This window comes from Ammospiza caudacuta, unplaced genomic scaffold (assembly GCF_027887145.1).
Source record: "Ammospiza caudacuta isolate bAmmCau1 unplaced genomic scaffold, bAmmCau1.pri scaffold_39, whole genome shotgun sequence".
NCBI classification, from domain to species: Eukaryota; Metazoa; Chordata; class Aves; order Passeriformes; family Passerellidae; genus Ammospiza; species Ammospiza caudacuta.
In genome coordinates, this window is record NW_026683124.1 from 2,732,961 (window position 1) to 2,749,002 (window position 16,042).

The 16,042-nt window shown below is 49.7% G+C and overlaps 1 pseudogene; it reads left to right on the plus strand.

Annotated features, from left to right (window-relative positions):
* LOC131571824 (zinc finger protein 345-like) overlaps positions 1–16,042 on the plus strand; it is a 527,132-nt pseudogene that overhangs the window by 423,204 nt on the left and 87,886 nt on the right.

Consider the following 16,042-nt stretch of genomic DNA (forward strand, 5'->3'; position numbering starts at 1 on the left):
CAGGGGTGGGAGGATGGGCTGGGGTGGGTACGAAATGGGAGTGGGCTCCTGGCCCTGCCAACAGCCCCCAGCACCCACCGTGCCCCGGGCTGGGGCTGGGGCAGCGAGCCTGACACAAACAAACCCCATGGTGGGAGCAGAGGTGGGACTCCAGAACCTGTGCACAGCTGCTTTGCTGTGCAGGCAAGGAAGGGCTGGGCTGCTCCACTGCCCTTGTTTGCTTCGGGGTCACCGTGATTTTGGGGGGCAGTGCAGGGGGAATGAGAGAAAGCGTGGCTTTCTCACAGCCATGGCTGGGTTTTTCCCTACCATGTAGGGGTTGGGCCTTCCTCAAGGGCCTGACAGAGATAAGAGTTTTTACCGTTTTTCTTTTTTTCCCTTTTTGTCTCTAAACTCTTTTCAATAATGTGTTGTTTGTTATTCCAGAGAAAGCATTCGAGGTGGTCCAGTGTGGATGGGTGTTGTGGGTTGACAGCCTTTATCCCAATATCGTGTGTTGTGTCTGGCAGCTGTGCCTTTTCTCTCTTCCCCCCCCCCCGGCCGTCTTGCTGCGGCGGGGCGGGGAAGAGAGGGGGGAGTGTTTGACCAGGCCTTTTTGCTTTTGGCTTTTGCTGCTTGGCTTGGCTAGCTGCTTTGCTTGCTTGCTTTCTGCTTTTTTGTGCTGTTTTTTTTCTTTTCTCTTGCTCCCTCTTTCTTACCCTCCCCTGAAGATACTGGACCGGCTCCGGACGTGACCTGAAGGCGTCCAGGACACCCGAAGCTTGCAGAGAAGCGCCGCGCCCTCTCAACACACAGTCTGTTTTTTCTGTTTTCTTTTCTTTTCTTGTGTTGGGGAGTGTTCTTTTGTTACTTGTAAATAAATAGGTTTTGTTTTCCACTTTGCTCCTCCGAGAAATTCCTTCCCGAACCCGGTGTTGGGGGAGGGGTGGTTGGAGGTTTGTTTTGTTTTTGGGGGGCTCCCTTTTGGAGATTTCCCCTAATTTGTCCTAAACCAGGACAATGGGGAAGTGCTTGGGGGCAGCTGTGGCATGGATGGGCCGTGCCCTTGAAGAAGGCTGAGGACATCGTTTGGGAGCAGCTTTTCTTGCAGCCGTGGCTGGCGTGAGGTGGGTCCCTGTGTGCTTGGCAGGGTGGGATCAGAGCTTTTGGGAGATGGCAGCGAGCACAGGAGCATCCTGCTCTGGGCAGCTGCTGAGGGCTGGATGTGCCCTGGCTGGCTGCAGGCTGGGCACATGTGCTGCCCTCCTGCTCTGTGCCAAAGGCAGCAGCGATGGGCAGCTCTGGGCACAGCTCTGGGCACAGCCAGCATGGCCTGGGCACCGCAGGCCTTGGCACAAGGGCACAGGAGCCCTCAGCTGACGGGCGGTTTCTGCTTTCTCTCCTTGCAGCCAGGCTCTGCGGGTGCTGAGGCTGCTCTGGGCTCTGCCAGGGCTCTGCTGGGCTCAGCCCTGGGCCCAGCTGGGCTGGCTCTGCCCTCACATTGCTCTGACAGCTCTGCATCAGACGAGCCCGTTGTCAGCACAGCGCCTGAGCTTTCTGCTTTGGCCGGTGAGTGAGACTCTGCTGCAGGCCCAGAGATTGCAGCTGGGGACACATCCAACTGGCAAGGACCCAAACTCTCCACAGTCCAGCTGAACACCTGGATCTGCACAGGGTGTTTTGTCTGTCCCATTCTTCCTTCTTTATTGGCTGGAATTGTGCAATTGCACTTTGTTCCTCCTCTAGCAGTGCCACGAGTGGGCCAAAGCTGGCGAGTGGGCCGTGCTCCTGAGGCAGTGCAGTCTGGAGCTGGTGGATGGAGAATTGTCCTTCTGCACTGCCAAACCAGAGCAAAAAGCCGTAAGTGGGACTTTGTGACTCTAAGAAACTCCTGGCAGTTTCAAAGGGAATGTGCAGCTCATTCGCAGGGTGAGAAGGAAGATCATCTTCTAAAGGATTTGGGCTTTGACAGAGTTTCCATTCCCAGTCCTGCTTGGAGCTGGAAGGGCACAAAGCAATTTCCTTTTGCTTCGAGCACAATTTCAAATACCAGTGTTGGGAACAAAGCCCAAAATCTTTTAAGAGGCTGCTGAGGTCAGTAAGAAGGATCCATGCCATGAGCACATTTACAATGTAAAGAACTGAGTTCTCTTTTGAAAAAGATCATTTACCTCTTTATGCAAAGAATGTATCTTTGCATTTATGTTTTGGTTTTTTAACTAACATTGTATTATGTTTTTTCACTAACACTTGGATTTTATTCTTATCTTTTACAATTTACCTATTTTTTTCCTTTTTCCTTTTTTTTCCCTCTAAATAGAAAACATGTCCTACAAAAGGAATGTCCTTTGCTCCTGGTTCCCGTGTGGAGCAGCTCCCTTCCTGCTGGCTGAGCTGCTCAGGCAGAGCCCGGCAGCTCCTGGCCCTGCAGAGCTGAGGCTTTTCCCCGTTGCTGGGCACAGACTGATGGAGCAGCACTGCTGAAATCGAGTACACACAGGGACCAGCAGCAGCTGTCTTTGGCCACCTGAGGCTCCAAGGCCCAAACTCTGAGCAGCCAGGGCTGGAAGAGACTGGCAGGATCTGATCCCTGACTCTGGGCCAGGGCTGCACAAATGACCCCACAGCAGCAGCAGCAGCAGCAGCAGCACATGGAGCTGACTTTGAGCACAGCCCCTGCCCCTCTTGCCTCCCGTGTGCAGCGGTGTCACAGCAGCCTGAGGCACCTGGGAGCCCCCAGGGCCAGCAGGGACTGGAGATGGCAGCCCTGGGCTCCTGGAGGCTGTGCAAGGAATGGAGCTGGGCACTCCCTGTGCATGGGGAGCTTCCAGATGGAAAAGGCTGCTGTGCCCAGGCAGCTGCAAGGGCACAGAAAGGAGGCTCTGGAGCACTGGATCTGTGCCAGTGCCACAGTCCTGGGCAGCAGCCAGCAAGCCCTGAGGGAACAGAGGGCACAGCAAGAGGGACAGAAGCAGGCAAGGGCAGAGACTGGAGAGAGCCAGGCCTGGGAGCAGGAGCAGCTGCTCCATTGCACTCTTGGAGAAAGCTCTTGGCTGGTTCAAAGCAGTGAAAAGCGTGAAGGGCAGAGAGGAGGCCACAGCAAACAATGCTCCTGTTTGCACAGCCTCCCCTCTCTGTGTCCCAGAAGGAATTGCATGGACTGTGTTCTTCTCTCTGAGCCGTCTCGTTCAGCATGAGCAGCTCAGCACCAGGAGCTGAAGCCTCAGGCCACAGGAGCTGGGCAAAAGGGAACTTTTGGAGCAAAGGAATGCTGCTAAAATAGCCCCAGCTGAATGCAGTGGATAGAATCATGGAATCACAGAATCCTTTCTGTTGGAAAAGCCCTCTGAGCTCACCCAGTGCAGCCGCTCACCCAGCAGTGCCAAGCCCAGCACTAAACCACGTCCCTGAAGTGCCAAGGCCTGGACACCAGCCCTGAGTGAGGCCTGGACAGCAGGCCCTGAGCCAAAGGTGGCCTCTGGATGAACCTTCCAAGCAAAGGTTATCTTTGTATCTGCTCCCTAATGAAATGTGCATGGTTTTTAGCACTGAGATAGATGTAGCCACTCATTAGTGAAACATGTATTGACCTTTGTGTATTTAGAAGCCAGACAAGGCCATGAAATCTGACATCTGGCCTTGTTTGGGTCTGTATGGTCAAAGTCAGCTCCCTTGGTTCCTCCTTGAGTCCTGGCCAGGCTTTGGGAGGGACCCAAGAGGAGGATGAAAGCAGATGTTGCCACACTAGTAGTGCTGTCAGTTTGTTCATTCAGCACTGTCAGAGCTGGGCCCTCTCCCAGCGGGGTTGGAGCCTCACCTGGGGCTGGAGGCACCTGCAGGAATTCCCAGTGCCCTGGAGTGGCTCTGCAGCCCTTGGCTGTGACAGCTTCCCCAGCTGCTGTGTGGGTCTGGGGGATGGTAAAGGCTGAGGGTAGATGCTTCTGGATCTTTCTTAATCACTGCAGGCAATCTTTGGTGGGGATGGTTGGGTGCATTGCTGAGCTGCTCCTTTTGTGATTCTTTGCTGCTCTGAGCTGCAGGAAATGACACTGATTCCTTCAGTTGGAGTCTGTGTCTTTGGTGCTGACTTTGGCCACTGGTAAAACAAAATTGGCTCAGTCTGGCCAGATCCCAATAAAATGTCACTTGTTCAGTGTCAATGTGAGGAATCAGTCCCATCAGAAATACCCAGCTGGGAAGCCCTTCCCTGGAGTTCCCTGGCTCTGGAGTGGGCTGAGGTTGGAGCCCTGTGGGAGTAGTGGGGCAGTCGGGTAAAAGAAGCTGCACCCCTGGATGGCTTCAAATGCATCCAATAATTGCATATGGAAAAGGAAAGAGTACATAGGAAACAGCACCATCAGAAGAAACAATTATGGTTGGAATGCTCCCACATGGAGCAAGAGAAGAAGGTTTTAATCTTGAGCTCAGAGGCATTTGTGCAAGTGAAATATCAATATACATAATAATTATATATGTATTTATAGTATAATAATACCTCAATATATCTATTTTTATATATTTATTTATGTCTGTATCTATCTATATTTCTATATCACTATCTATTTATAAAATTATATAATAATGTGAAATAGTGCTGACAATACTAATTTGGTATCTTTGGCTGCTCAGGGATGAAACACTAAATACCGTACAAAACAGGACTGGCCAGGACCCTAATGTCAGTGGTCAACCTTTTGAGATTGTATACAATGAAAAAGGGAGAAAGGGAGGAAATTGGCTATTTTTGCACGGTTTGCTGATACTGTGATGCAGAGTGCTTTGTCTGTTCCTGTGAAAAATACAGTGATTTTGCCTGCAGGGTTTTTCATGTACCAGATTATGCACAAGCTGCAGGATTGGTTGCATGGGTGAAAGGGTTGTTAAAAGAGCAGTTGGAAAAATGAGGAGATGGGAACCTTTGTCCATGGAGAACCCATCTCCCAGATGTGCTCCATGCCCTTCACAATGGCCCACTGGGGAAATGGAACCCCCTGGCTGTGCACGGCTGCCCCCAATTTGCAAATCCAACCATGGGCAGTGAGACTTGGGCTGCCTGGGAAATTGTTCTGGCTGTGATGGCCCCTGGCAGGGCCAGCCCAGAGGCTGCAGGGCTGGGCCTTCATGCATTGGAATTCATTAGGAAAAATTTAAAGCAAATGAGAGCTGTCAATTCTGAAACAGGAATTCAGATTCCTCCAGGACCCTTTGCTTTGGTAACTGCTCCCTTGGAGCTTGGCCTTGCAAAGTGTTCCTGTCATGGCAGGAGGAAATGAGGCAGAATATCAAGGAGAAATTACAGTAATTCTGTAAACAATAACAAGATTGGATTATTCAACCCCATGACAGGGTAGCACAATTATTGATCTTGTAATTTTAAGAACGATTGTGAAAAAAGGAGATCCACCTCCAGTCACCACCATTTGTGGAGATAAAGGGTTTGGATGCAGCAGCCCTAATAATGGAGGCAGAGTGTGGGTCCTGAGGCCAAATGGCCCTCCCGAGGCAGCTGAAGCTGCAGCTCCTAGGAAAGACATCTCTGAGTCCTGAACCCTGGGCAGGAACTATGGGAATGTGTCCCTGCAGCCAAGGATTCTGTGTGAGAGAACAAGTAGATCTGACAGGAGATTGTTTTACACATCCTGCCAGACCAGATCTCCCTGTTTGCCCCAAGGGCCCCTTTGGAACATGCTCTGATCCACGGGGCTCCATGTGAAGGCTGCTGTGACACTGAGGGACTTGCACAGGAATTCCATCCAGGAGCCTGGGTGCCCCTCAGGGACTGGGACCCGGCCCCTTCCATCCAGAGGGGAAAGGGCCCCCCAGGCCTTGTTAGCCACAGACAGCATGGTAAAGCTGAACAGCAAAGGGCCTCGGGGCATTATTCTGGAATTAAAAAGGTGCCAGCTCCATGGACAACAGAATTCTTGTTCCTAACTCGAATGAGATTGAAAAAAAAGAATGAAGAACAGTGTCACTAAAGTACTACTGATGTCTGTAAGGTGTACCTTGATAGTCAGCCAGAATCTTTGTCTGCCACAAACACCTCTAGTGTTTCACAAGGAATTGGTCATCAAAATGTAATGATGGATTATGATGGATTGCTGAGCTTCTTTTGTAATTCTTTGCTAATGATGATGTGCTTTGCTGAGCATATCCTTTTGTAAATCTCTGCAGCTGTGCATGATATAAATGACACAATTCCTTCACTTGGTGTCTGTGTCTTTGGTCGTAACCCTGCCCACTAGTGAAACAGGGCCCCTTTTGCCTAAGTGTTACCTGGGAAGGCAAAAGCCCTCCCTCCAAAATTCCCCCCTTCCTCCCTGTTCCCCCTTTCACACCCTGAGCATGATGTGCTCTGGTCTGGGCTATGCCCAGGGTCAGTTGGGGTCCCCTGTCCTGGCTGTGTCCCCTGCCCAGCTCCCCCGCAGCCCCAGCCCCTCCCCAGCGTGGCTGGACGAGGGGCAGGACAGGCCTTGGCTGTGCTGCAGCTCAGCAAGAACAAAACCATCTCTGCGTGCTCAGCCCTGTGCTCAGCACCCGGCCCAGCAGTGTCTCAGTGCCAGGGGCTGTGCCCTCAGTCCCTGCCAGGGGTTTCCATGGCAACTGCCAGGCCAGGTGACCCAGGTGTCCCCCCAGTGCCGGTTGCCATGGAAACAGTGCCCAGCCCTGCCCCTTTCTGTCTGGCTGACCTGGCCTTTGGCCCTGGCAGTGCCGGTGGCTGCTGGTTCCTGGTGCCTGAGCGGCCAGCATGGCACAGGGCAGGTGGCCATGGCACAGCCCCCAGCAAGGGATCCCCTCTGGCTCTGGGCACTGACACCAGCCCTGAGCAAGGGACCAGGGCAGCTTTCCATGGCCACCAACCATCACAATGGGGCTGGGCATTGGTTGCCATGGCACCAAACCAAGGACCGGGTCCCCGTGGCTGTTGCCATGGCACCTGGTGGCACCAATTCCAGGTACAATTGTCACTGGAATTGTACCTGGAACAGCCCTGGCACCGCTTTGTCCCAGGGTTGCCATGGCAGCCAAGGGCAGCAACAGCTCTGCAGGCAAGTGGCCATGGAACCTGGCTTCAGAAATGGCTCCTTGGGCTGGTTTCCAAGGAAACCTGAACTGATGGGGGTTGCCATGTCACCCAAACCCAGCAGTGGGGTCATTGCAGTGTCCATGGCAACAGTCCCTTGCAATGGCACCACTGCATGTTGGGATGATGATCCACCCTCACAGCTGGCCCAGGGCAGGTCTGGAGTGCTCCTGGTGGCAGCTTGGGCTTGGCACACACTTGAGGAGGATGTCTGTTTGCAATGGGGAAACTCAGGAGTTTTAGATTGCTTCAAAAATCAAAGAAGGCAAATCCCTCTTTGGCTGTGTGCAGCCACTTCTCCAAGCAAAGCAGGTTCCAGGTGAGTGAGGAGAGACACAATGGGCGTGGGGAAAGTGGAGCAAGGTTGTCCACACTGGCTCAGAGCTCAAGGCACAGCTTCTCTGAGCAGGCCAGACCTCCTTAGGAGAGTCCCTGCATCAATATCGGTCACTGAATGCTGCAATCACCTCTTGTGTAATAGGAACAGCAATAAAAGACACCCTTTAAAATAGGACTACATATTTCCTGGAAGCTCTTTGAACTATTAGTCCATAACTGTCAAAAGAAAACCTCCTAATGAACTACACTGGAGCAGAGGGAAATCAAGGCAGAGCCAGGGTTTGTCAGGACATGCTTGATCCTCATGAGCTTCACTGTGCATTTGGAGTGAGCCCTTGAACCTCAGGGCCTGGGAGGAGATTGCACAAACCTTGCCAGGAGTCAAAGGCAGAGGAAACACCCAAAGTGTCTCCAGGCATTCATGGCTCCCACTCAGGTTCCTCCCACAGGCTCCTCATGGACTCCTTGGAGGAGAGAATTGGTGGCCAGGATGGCACAAAAACCTCTCAGACAGTGTGGAAAGGAAAATCCAAAGCACCTTCAACACGTTGAGTCTCAAAGCATTAATGAGCCCCACTGAGTGTCAGTACAAAGCTCTCCAGGGACTAATTAACGCAGATATTTGGGGCCATGATTGCACAAACCTCTCCCAGAGTATGTATCCAAAGGGAAACACCAAGTACCTTAAAAGAACTGAAGTAACTTGAAGCATTAATGAGCCCCACTGAGTGGTGTTACTGAGAAAGCCTCTGCAGGGACTAATTACAACACATAATTGGAGGCCATGGCTGCACAAAGCTGTCAGAGTTTCCAAGGCAAAAGCAAAACCCAAAGCCCTTTCAAAAACCGGCAGGCCCTGCAGGGAGCATTAAGGAGCCCCCAGAGCCATTGCTGAGCAAGGCTCCCCAGGGACTCCTTCCAGCAGATCCTTGAGGCCACTGGGATGTGGGCTGGGGGGGGATGCTGAGTGCAGGACAAGAGGCTGACAGTGCCCAGCCTGGCTGAGGCTGTGCCAGGAGGCCTCAGTGCCTCAGGACAAGGTGTTTCCTCACAGCCCTTGGTGGCACAGACCCTGCTGCTGTGCTCCAGGGCACCAAGAACTGGCTTCTCTTTGTCCCCACCTGTCAGCACTGCCTGCAGATCTCTGCTCGGCCTGGTACCTGGGGACACTTTCTCTGTCGTGTCCCTGTACACGACAGTACAAGAAACTTCAGTGTTTCAATAGAATTGAGTTCTTGAGGGTTCTTAAGGGTTCTGTGACATCACAGAGCTGGCTGTGACATCACAGAGCTGGCTGGGAGGCCATAGAGCAGTGTCTGCCATCATAGAGGGTGGCTCTGAGGCATCAGAGAATGCGTTGTGACATCACCTGGTGGCTGTGTAACATCATAGAGCAGGCTGTGACATCACAGAACAGATTGTGACATCACAGAGTGACTTTGTGACATCAGTCTTCTGCGATGTCACAGCACTGCTGTATGAAATCACAGGGTGACATAGAGTTGGCTCTGTGACGTCACAGGGTCAGTGTGATATCACAGGGGCTGTGTGACATCATGGGGGCAGTGTGACATCACAGGGGCTGTGTGAGGTCACTGGGGAGGTCACTCTGCCCCGGACCCCCTCACAGCTCCCCCCAGAGCAGTCCAACCCTGCTCGTGCACAGTGGGGTCCCCTGTCCCCCTGGGTCCCCCCTGCCCCCGGCCCCGCAGTCTCCTCCAGAGGATGTTCCACGAGATCAACCCCAGAGCCTGACATGGGGATGGGGGGCCGGGGCCCTGGGGGTGGCACAGTGGACAGGGACCCCCTGGCAGCGTCCCCATGTCCCCCAGGGCCAGAGCCTGGGCCAGGGCTCCTTTACCCTGTTATGAACGAGGGCTTGAGAGCGCTGAAAAAATCCTCAGCAAGGGAGCAGCAAAAACCAGATTTAATATTAACCAACAGCAGCACAAAGTTCCTTGGCAAGAGTCACTCTGCTCCTGACTGGGCACTTCAGGCACACCAAGGAAACAAAGCAAAAACAAAACCAAACAGAATCCAGGCAATCAAACCAGAAATTAACCTAGAAGTGTCCCTGTGACACAAGGACAGCAAGGGCAAGGATAAAAGGAACACGGCCTGAAAGCTTAACAGACCTCAAACTTAACAGGACTTTACTAATACATTAACCTTAACTGATACTTTCAACCTCACAGTTTAGTAAAAGAGCAGAGTATAACAGTATGTAACCTAACTTAAACCTATGTCTTCGCAATTTAACAGAGGAATAACACTTAACAATATTGAACTTAACATATAACTTATACTAAAGGGAACCGCTTAGTAAAAGCAAACTTCTCAGCAGCATTTAACTTCATTTAGGCCTTGTGATTTAACCTTCCCTACAGGCCTGACTGACTCAGCTATCCAAGGCACTCAATCCCTCAGAGAGCAGCATTTCTGCCACATTTCCCCAGCACAGGCACTCCTGTGTACACACAGACACCAAGAGTCAGTGCAAGGCACCTGTGAGAAATTCCCCTGAGGGCAGGAAATTCTCACTGTGGATCCTTTGGTATCTCCCCAGCGGGCAAAGGGTTGAGCCTGGAGGAGTGGGGGGATCGGCCCAGGCTCCGTCAGTGTTCAGGATCCCCGAGTGCAGCAAACGGGAGAGTTCCCGGCTGGGAGAGGCCCCACTCAGAAGGAGTCATTGGCCCAGGAGAGCTCCAAGGGCTCCTTTTGGAGTGCTGTGTGCAGGGCCCCAAGAGAGGGGCTTCAGTCCCAGCGATGGCTCATCCTGGCCGCACTTGGCACCAACAGCTTTCTTTGGCAGGGTGAGAACAGGGATGTTGTGCCACAGAGGGAACAAAAACACCTCCCTGGGCTGCTCCTACAGAACCCAGGAGCTGGTTGGGGAGCAGCAGTGCCTGGAGCAGACAGTGTTTGTGATGAGCTGCAGAGGAGCTGAGCCCAGGGGCTGTTGGCCAAGGCTGAGCCCCAAGGAGCATTTCTCAGCTGGCAGGGCGGCCTGAGAAGGGGAGGGGGGAATGCAGCAGCACAGGGGCCATGGAACCAAGGGACCATTGTGACACTGTGGGGCCCTGTGAGACCAAGGGAATATTGTGACACTGTGGGGCCCTGTGACAGCAAGGGACCAGTGTGACACTGGGCCTTGTGAGACCAAGGGACCACTGTGACACTGTGGGGCCCTGTGAGAGCAAGAGACCATTGTGACATTGTGGGGCCTCATGGAATCATGGAGAGCACTGTGACATTGCTGGGCCTCATGGAACCAAGAGGGCTGTACTGACACTGTGGGTCCATGGAATGTAGTGACCATTGTGACACTGAGAGGCCCCATCAAACCAAGGGTCCATTGTGACACCGTGGGGCCTCATGCAACTGTGGAGACCATTGTGACACTTTGGGGTGTCATGGAACCAAGAGGCCATTGTGACACTGTGAGACCCCATGGATCTAAAGGTCCATTGTGACATTGCAAGGCCTCATGGAACCAAGGGCCATTGTGACACTGAGGGTACTCATGGAAGCATGGAGACCATTGGGACACTATGAGGCCTCATAGAATAAGAAAAGCATTGTGACACTGTGAGGCCTTATGGAACCAGTGAGACCATTGTGATCCCGCGGGTCCCCACAGAACCAAGAGCACCATTATGATACTGTGGGGCCTCATGAAACCAAGAGGCCTTTGTGACACTGCAGGGCTGCATGGAACCAAAGGTACATTGTGACACTGCAGGGCCTCGTGTCATCAGTGCTCCATTGTGACACTGTACAACCAAAGGAGACCATTGTGACACTGCAGGGATGCATGGAACCTTGGGGCCATGGTGACATTGTTGAACCCCATTGAAACTAGGGTTCATTGTGATGCTGCAGGCCTGCATGGAACCAAAGCTCCAGGGTGACACAGAGGGGCCTCCTGTCATCAATCGTCCATTGTGACACTCTTGAGTCAAAGGAGACCATTGTGACTCTGCAAACCCCCAAGGTCCAAAGGTCCTTTGTGACATTCAGGGCTCATGGAACAGAAGACTCACATGGTATTGTGGGGCCTGGGGAACCACAGAGACCATTGTGACACTGCGAGGCCTCATTGAATCATTGGGACCATTCTGACACTTGGGGCCCTCTGGAACCTGGGGGCCACTTTGACGTTGTGTGATTCCACTGAACTAAGGGTGCATTATGACACTGCTGGACCCCATGGATTGAAGGCACCATTGTGACATTATGGGGCCTCTTAAAACCAAGGAGACAGAGAGCATGTCTGACTGGTTTGGCCTCCCATGGACTGCCTGACTGGTCCAACTGACCTTGGCATGTTGAGGGTTGCTTCTCATCTGCTAATGAAACACTGGGGCTCCATGCTTTCCTTCCCAATGGAAAAGAACTCTCCTTCTCCTCCAGGCACCCATGGCCAGAATTGGGATTTCACCTCCAAATTTTCTTATATCCAGGGATTGTTCCCATAGGAATATTGCCAGGACAAGTCTATCTTGCATTGGTTTTACAAGGGTCACCTCCCATCTGTCTCCAAAACATTGGGGAAGGCTCTGCACTTTCCTTCCCATGGGAAAGAATTGTCCTGCTTCTCCAGGTGCCCATGGCTGAGATTGGACTTCCACCTCCAAAATTCCCTACATCCAAAAATAGCTCCCAGACAAAATATGTCATTTCTGAAAAGTCTGGATGGCCTTGGCCTACTGAGGCTCTCACCTGCTTTCCAACCACTGGGGCTCTGTGCTTTCCTTCCTATGGAAAAGAACTGTATTCTTGGCCAGGTACCCATGCCCAGAATTGGGATTTCACCTCCAACACTGCCTGTTGTGACAGACTGGAGGAGATTGTTGGCTGGAAATATTTCATGTGTGGGGGAGGAAGAAGGGGTAGGTACAGCCTTGCCCTGCCCTGTGACCCTAGCACTGCCCTGCCCTGGAACCCCAATCCCCCCAGAGCCTCTATCCCAGCCCAGCAGTGGCTGCCAGTCCCTGGCACAGCACAGGCAATGCTCCACAGCCACCTCTGCAGCCCCAGCCCAGCTCCTGAGGGACCAAATGAGCCCAAGTCCCACCAGGGGGAAGGCCCCAGGAAGATCAAGGGGTATTGGTGGCTGACCACAAGGCAAGCACCCATCTTGACCCTACCTCTTCTTGGAATTTCCATCTGAACACCACTGGAATCCAGGAGTTGGTAGCTCTGTGTGTGCCTCTCTGTATCTTTTTTGTCTTTCTGTCTTTCTGTGTCTTCTTCTTCTGTTTCTCTTGCAAATTTTGATTAACATTAAATTTAACAGGCATAGAGTTTGTGAAGTTGAATGGGCCAAGTCAATGATTTGAGAAGAGATTTTTGTTGGTTGAATGTCTGTTGTAGTTTGACATGAGAAGAATTTTAAAAAGTAATACAAAATTTTTGTGTAACTGAAAATCTGTTAAACCACTAAGATACTGAACATGCCTCTGTGAAAGACAAATGTTAAAGACAAAAAAACCCAGGAACCTCCTCTTTTGTTCCCAGTCAACAAAGTAGCAGCAGGCCCTGGCCCCAGCCCCCATCTCAAGCAAACCAACCCAAACCAACCCAAACCAACCCAACCCAAACCAACCCAACCCAACCCAACCCAACCAAACCAAACCAAACCAAACCAAACCAAACCAAACCAAACCAAACCAATCCAAACCAAACCAAATCAAGCAACTCTGCCACGGGCTGAGCCCCTTCCCACCTCCCCAGGCTGCCCCCTGCCCCGCCCCATTCTAACCAAACCAAACGTCAACAACTACCAAACAGGAAAACAAGAGAGGCTACAAACCCCTAACCAGAACAAAGCCAGCCACAGCTATTAAAATCTTACCATCAAGTCCCCTCTCCCCAAGACAATTAAAACAAAAAACTCCTACAACCTACAATGCACACAAATTCAACCCTAGAACTAAAGTTAAACAAAAATACCCACAAAAATGAACCATAAACCCAATCCTAACCCAACCACAACTTCAACCACAAGCTACTGGCAGGTCAGGTGTTAATCCTTTCAATACTTCAGTCCTCCCTTGAGTAAAAGAAAAACAAAATACAAGCATATAAAAAACAAACATAAAACCATCAAAGTCAGTAAAGAAGAAATTAAATCCCAAAAAACCTATTTTTCATTAAAATACATAAAACTAATAAAAAAATTCAAAGTAATATCAAAGAAAAACCTCCATACTAAAAGAAAAGAATTGTTAAAATAACTGTAATAACATAAAAAGTTTAAACAGGGGATAAAAAAGTAATCCAGTATTCCCAAGAGAAGATCTGTATTCCAAGAGATAAAAATAATTTTAAAATAAATTATGAACACTTTTACCTTTAAAGAACTATTTTTAAAACAATACCCCATAAGTCAACATGGCACATCAACATGTAAAAAACCTTCTGGCAATAAAAATAACTTCACAATAACAAAGTCCCCCAGACCACTGTTATCCATGACAAAATTAAGAACCAGAAGGAAAGCTATTTTTTCCTCTTGCAAAAGAATCTCCATAACTTTAACAAGAAAAACTTCTCTCCCAAAGTAAACTAAAAAAAAGACTATTCTAGAAATAGTAAATAACTAGAAATTTTAAGTTTAGTTTCTTTACATTGTCAGTAAAAATAAAGTTGTAAAAGTGTTCTTAAGAGCTTATTTTAATTATTACTATATTTTTCTTTTAATTACTTTTAATAACATGTTCTTTCTACCATTTAAAAATCTTAAGCCTACTTTACCTTTCTCGCAATCCTATCTCACAACAACAACAAAAAAATACATAAATAATTATTTGACGATAAAACCCAACACACTCATCAATACACTAATTAAGAAATCTCAAGATTAGAAAAATCTTGAATAAACAAACCAACAACAATGTCATAATAAACGTTTTGCCAAAGTTTCTCTGATTTTGTCAAGTTCCCAGTAAAGGCTGTTTTATAGTTTTGAGCTCCTAAGAATCTCTTGATGGTACTTCTCCAGTGAGTTCAACTCAGAGCACATAACTGTAATTCCTTTAGAATGTCTCCTTAAAAGAGTTTTTTTGGGGGATGGGAGTTAGGGCTTTTGTGTCCTCTTGGCCCAGCCCAGGCAGGGCTTTCCCAGCCACATTCCACACTCCATTTCCCAGCTGGAGCCACTGCTGCCTCTGAGTTGTGCTGCCCCAGCCCCAGGGACGCTCTCCTTGTCTGCCCATTCCCCCACGGTCTCTGGGCAGGGATGGCCTCAGTGGGGGCTGCTGACATCCTCAGCACCTTGGAGGCTGCTGCTGAATTTTCCTGCTCCAGAGGCTTGTTCAGCCTTCAGCTCTTCAGTGCAGGAATTCAGTGTCCCAGGGCTCATTAACATTCAGAACAGCTGAACAAGCCAAGCCTCTGGGGATAATCTGATTTCAGTTTTCAAATAATTTGTGGTTAATTCAACAGATATCAGTAGTATATCCAAACTGAATGCAATATATTTTAAAATGAGTGACAAAACATATGTTTTAGGTCTTGTAATATTTTTTCCTCTTAATTCATTAAAATGTGCAATCTCCAATTGACACTGACTCCAAGTACTGCTCCAGAGGCTTGTTCGGCCTTCAGCTCTTCAGTGCAGGAATTCAGTGTCCCAGGGCTCATTAACATTCAGAGCACCTGAACAAGCCAAGCCTCTGGGGATAATTTTATTTCAGTTTCCAAATCTTGTGTGGTTAACAAAGAGAGATTTCAGAAGTGCATTCAACTGAATATGTTCTATTTAAAAAGACAGTGAGAAAACATTTTTTAGGTCCTATTTAGTTTTTTTTTTTTCCCCCTGTTAATAACAATCTCCAATTGACTTTGAATCCAAGTACCCTCCTCATGTAGATGGAACAGATATGAAAATCAAGACTGTGACGTTTTTCACAGGGGTTCTTGGATGAGGGAAGAGATGAGGATCTGACTCCACGTTTCAGAAGGCTTGATTTATTATATTATGATATATAATTCATTAAAACTATACTAAAAGAATAGCAGAAAATGTTTCATCAGAAGGCTTAGGTAAGAAGAGAAAAGAAAGAAATTATAACAAAGGTTTGTGGCTCGAGCTCTGTGTCAAAGCCAGCAGTGCTGTGATTGGCCATTATTTACAAACAACTACATGAGACTAATCAGAGATCTACATGTTGCCTTCCACAGCAGCAGATAATCATTGTTTACATTTGGTTCTCAGCTTCTCAGGAGGAAAAATCTTAAAGAAAGGATTTTTCATAAAAGTTCTCTGCGACCTTTCATGGCTGACAATCAATCAGACTCCGTCCCTACCCCCACCCCACCATTTCCCCCATCCAAGCCCTGGCACTCAGAGCAGCCTTGTGCAAATCTGAGCTCCCTCCAGCCCAGGCTGCACCTGCAGCTTTCAGCTCCTTGGCTCCAACTCCCACCTGCTTTCCTTGGAGAAGGAGTTGCCTGAGACACAGAGGGATGTTCATTTCTTGTCAGCCAACAAAGCCAAGGGAAGGCACAGCTTCATCATATGCCAAAATCATTCCTCTGCAAGGTATTGAATCCACTTTGCACAGCAGACATCTCAGAGCAATGGAAAACACCTTCTGTGCCCAGCACAGATCCCAACAGATCCTCCCGTGCAAA